We start from the raw sequence: 5,000 nt of genomic DNA on the forward strand, positions 1-5,000 counted from the left end.
CACACACACACACACACACACACACACACACACACACACACACACACACACACACACACCAAGTGCACGTCTCCTCTTGCCATCCTGGCGTGCCAGCCCATCCTGGCACAGTGGCAGGAAGCCAGTGCAGTGCCTGATAACACTGGGGGGGGCGGGGGGCTCGTGCTACTAGCTGGACCGCTGGGTCCTCGCTCGTCACACTCGGTTGCTGTTAGCTGCTCTGGCCCACTGGCCTGCAATCACAGGTGGCTGTCTGTCTGTCTGTCTGGCATGCATAGCTGGGTGGCAATGGTGCTGAGTGGAGGCATAACCATCGTGTGTAGTGAAATGTCAATCAAATCGTGATTTTAATATTAATTACCATGATGGCCCAACAACAGAGGCAAGATGGGAATATAACCACCACCATAATACAACATTATACAGTGTACAGCAGTAATGAGTACAACCATTTTGAAAATGCAGGCTAGGTGTTAGCCATTTCAAAATATAGCTTTTTTAAGCCTTGGAACTTTTCGAACTTTTCAACTTTTAATATTTCAATATCTCTTAATTCATACTCCAATGACTGTTGTGTTCCATGTTGATTATGTCATTCGTAGAGCTGGAAAAGAGCTTTCAAACAGTATCAAAACCATCTCTTTGTGACTTAAATTGACTGATCGAGGTCGAGTGGTGGTGGGCCCCTTGGCAGCAGTCAATCATTCTGGGCCCTACCGAGGCTGAAATGGTAGGGCACTCGTTTGCTATGCGGCCGACTCGGGTCCGAATCCCGGCCCGGGTCCTTTGCCGGCCCTTCCCCGTCTCTCTCTCCCAACTCATTTCCTGTCTCTACTTCTTTTTTTTTTAACTTTCTTTTTTATTAATTATTTACATCCAAATATCAGGTTACAAGCATGAAAAAAAAGACAAAACAACACAATAATAAAAAACAAAAACAAAAACATAGTATAACAGCTTATGGGTTCATCGTCTTCATTTTTTAATATATAAATGCAAACAATCAAGTCTATTCATCTATAATTTGTTCAGTGGTATCATCTTTGTTTTTGTACCAGAGCCATTTCACCCATTTCCTTCCAAATAGTTCCTCCCGCATTTTCAAACAATGTGAGAACTTTTCCATGCTATATATCTCTTCCACTGTACTAAGCCAGTCTTCTTGAGTTGGGGGGTCTACCTTAAGCCATGCTCTTGTAACTGCTTTTCGGCTAGCTGCAAGTAGTACCTTAAGCAAGTATGTATCTTCTCCTTGAACCTCGTCTTCTGGTATATATCCTAAATATAATACCAGAGGTGTTTTTTGAATTTCATACCCCAGTATTTCTTTCAACTTTTTCCAAACTCCCTCCCAGTAATCCTCTATTTTTTGACATTGCCAGAATACATGTGCATGGTCTGCCTCCTTTTGACCACATAGCCTCCAACATGAGCTTTTCTCTGGTGTGTATCTTCCTGTTATCTTTGGTGTTATGAAGAACCTTATGATATTCTTCCACCCAAATTCACGCCATATTCTTGAACCCGTAGCTGACTGTTGCGCTTTACACACATTATTCCAGTTTTCTTCCGTTATTTCTATGTCCAGCTCTTTTTCCCATTTTTCTTTTACATATGTGGTTGAATAACCTCCACTGGCTCCCAGGGCTTGGTATAGAGCAGAAATTACTCTGCACGTTCTTCCTTCATATGCATTTATTATTACTTTAATGATCCCATTTTGTTCTCTTGGTTCTTTTAATTTAATTTCCTTTATATAGTAATCCCTTACCTGGAAGTATCTATAAAGTTCCCTTGCATCCAGTCCAAATTTCTCTCTTAAAGCTTGAAAGCTCTGCAGCTCCCCCCTCTCAAGCAATGTGCACATGGCTGTAATACCCCTTTGTGCCCAACTCTCAAAGCCCTGATCATTTACCCCTGGTTTAAACCTCTTATCATGGGATAGCCATCTCAAAATCTTTGCTTCTCTTTGTAGATTATATTTGTTTATTACCAGGTGCCAGATCTCCAATGTGAATTTGCTTATTGATCCCAACATGGTCTCTTCTCGCTTGAATAGTTCCCTATCAGTTATTAGTACTTGTAGTGGGCTAGCCTGTTCTTTCATTTCTATATCTTTCCATCTGGCTGTATATTTTCCATTGCACCAGCAAAATACTGCCCTGAGTTGTGCTGCATAGAAGTAGTCTTGTAGCTTTGGCACTGCCATGCCCCCTTTGACTTTAGGAAGCTGCATGGTGCGATATCTAATCCGTGGCCTCCTGCCTGCCCAGATGAACCTGGAAATCTGTCTATCCCATTCAATAAACTGTTTTTGTGGGATCATTACTGGCAAAGTTTGGAATAAGTAGAGCAATCTTGGTAATACATTCATTTTAATTATTTCTATCCTTGAACTAAGATCCAACTGTAACATTGACCATCTAGCTATGTCCCGCCTGAGTTCTTCATTAATCTGAGTATAATTTGCAGTGTACAGCTTTTCCACTCCCTTTGTAATGTTCACTCCCAAATATTTAATTGTTTCTGAGTTCCATTTAATTTTGTATTTATCTTTTAACTCTGGGGTTGGGGCATAGTACATGGCCAATATCTGAGTTTTGTCAACATTAAGTTTGTATCCTGAATAATAACCGTATTCCTCCAGTTGACTCATCAGTGCAGGAAAAGACTTACTGGGGTGTGTCAAGTAGGCCACCACATCATCTGCAAAGAGTCCTATCTTGTGTTCTTCCCCTTTTACCTCGACCCCTCTGATGTCCTGGTCTTGCCTAATTGCCTGTGCTAGTGGCTCTATGAATATTGCAAAGAGAGTTGGGGAGAGACTACACCCTTGTCTAGTGCCCCTTTTCAGATAGAATGGTTTTGTGAGACTGCCGTTCACTTTAATTCTGGCAGTTGGTTCTTGATATAAGGCTTTTATACAATTGACAGATTTTTCATTAAAACCAAACCTCTCTAGCACCATATACAAATAAGACCAACTTGTGGAGTCAAAAGCTGCTTTCGCGTCAACACTAACCAAATTGTTTCCCTTTCTTGTTCGTTGGGTCTCTTCTACAATGTGCATCATCCTCCTAATATTGTCCTGCGTCTGTCGTCCTTTAATAAACCCAGTCTGGTCTTCGTCTATAATATCAGTCATAAATGTCTCAAATCTTTTAGAGATTATTGAGGTGTACATCTTGTAGTCCACATTTAGTACTGAAATGGGTCTATAGCTACTGCACTGTTCTTTATCCTTACCCTCTTTTGGTATAGTCGTTATAATGGCCTCTCTCCATGAAGGTGGAATCTTTCCTTTTTCAATTGTGTATCTAAATGAGGCCAGCAGTACTGGGGATAACTCTTGTCTAAACGTTTTATAAAATTCTGAGGGAAATCCATCACTTCCCGGAGATTTATTGCCCTTCATCCTAGAGATTGCCCTTTCCATTTCTTCTTCAGTAATTTCTGCAGTCAGTAGGTCATTTTGCTCCTCTCCTATTGATGGTAAATCTAACCCATCCAGGAAGTTTCTTATATCCTTTTTATCTGCCATTGCTGGTGGTGTATATAAATTTTGATAATAGTCCCTGAACACTCGCTCTATTCCACCTGGATCAGTTATCAGGTCATTTGTCTGAGGATCTCTAATTTTGTATATGTTGTTCAATGCTTGTTTTTTCCTTACACGTCTAGCAAGTAATCTGCTGGCTTTAGCACCTCCCTCATAGTAAGTTAGTTTAACAAATCTAGCTTTCTTTTCCACTTCTGTCAATAATATGTTATCAATTTTTGTCTTTGTCTCTTTCAGTTGTTTCAGTACCTCTGGATCACCCTTGGTATTATGTTTTTGCTCTAAATCTTTTAAGCGACCAATTAATGTCTCATAGTGTAGCTGTCTGGCCACCTTGCAGCTTGATGTATATGCCATTAACTTCCCCCTAATCACTGCCTTGAGCGCGTCCCAAAGAATGGTTGGGTCTACCTCACCATTGTCATTATCCTCTATATATCTTTTAATATCTTCTTTTGTCCTTTCCACTAGGTGTTTATCATTCAGTATCCCAACGTTCATCCTCCACACTGTAGTCCTTCTTCTCGTGTTTAATTTTATTACCAGGTATATTGCGTTATGGTCTGATAAATCTGCTACCCCTATCCTACAGTCCTTTACTCTGTACATATCTCCCTTTGTCATAAAGAAGTAATCCAGCCTTGAATACATTTGGTGTGGGTCCGAAAAATGTGTGTAGTCCCTCTCCAAAGGGTGCCTGTCTCTCCAGACATCTATTAATCCCAGATCAGACAGTTGCATATTCATATATCTATTGAGCCATGCCCTATTCTTTTTTTTGCTTGTTGTATCTAAATTATAATTTAAAACTATGTTCCAGTCCCCAGCACAAATTAGGATCCCCTGCAATTCAACAGTAATAAGGTCAAATAATGTCTTGAAAAGAGCTTTCTTGCTATCTGGGGGTGCATATACATTAATGAGTGTCACTCTCTGTCCCTCCAATTTACCCTTTACCATTATATACCTTCCCTCCTTATCACATTTTTCCTGTTCAAGTTCAAATTTCGTTGAGTTTGTTATCAGTATGGCTACCCCTCTTCTGTTGTTATGTTTGTGGTATGTGCTATAAAATGTATTGTAGTACCCATATCTCTTAAGTTTGTCATGCTCCTTTGTGGACAAATGTGTCTCCTGCAAAAAAATCACCTGATTTTTTTCTCTTTTAAATTTAGCCATTATCTTCCCCCTTTTAATTGGACTGCTTAACCCATTTACGTTCAATGATACCACTTTAACACCATCATGCTGCATTTATATGCATTTCCCCATATGCTTTCATCACCCATAAGCTAAACTCAAACATAAAAAACACATCAGCAACAGCTGTTCTAACTATATAACAGTAAACAAAAAAGTGAGCTTCAAAGGCAAGCTGGGGCTCTTTATCCGTCCCCACTTCCCCTGTTGGTGGGGTGAAGGGAAATCCTCTTGTGGGAGG

At 40.3% G+C, this 5,000-nt stretch overlaps 1 protein-coding gene across 1 annotated transcript in view; it reads left to right on the plus strand.

Annotated features, from left to right (window-relative positions):
• man2a1 (mannosidase, alpha, class 2A, member 1) overlaps positions 1 to 5,000 on the plus strand; it is a 94,769-nt gene that overhangs the window by 34,118 nt on the left and 55,651 nt on the right. The gene's annotated exons all lie outside the window — the stretch shown is intronic.

Source organism: Engraulis encrasicolus, chromosome 11 (assembly GCF_034702125.1).
Source record: "Engraulis encrasicolus isolate BLACKSEA-1 chromosome 11, IST_EnEncr_1.0, whole genome shotgun sequence".
In the NCBI taxonomy this organism is placed as follows: domain Eukaryota; kingdom Metazoa; phylum Chordata; class Actinopteri; order Clupeiformes; family Engraulidae; genus Engraulis; species Engraulis encrasicolus.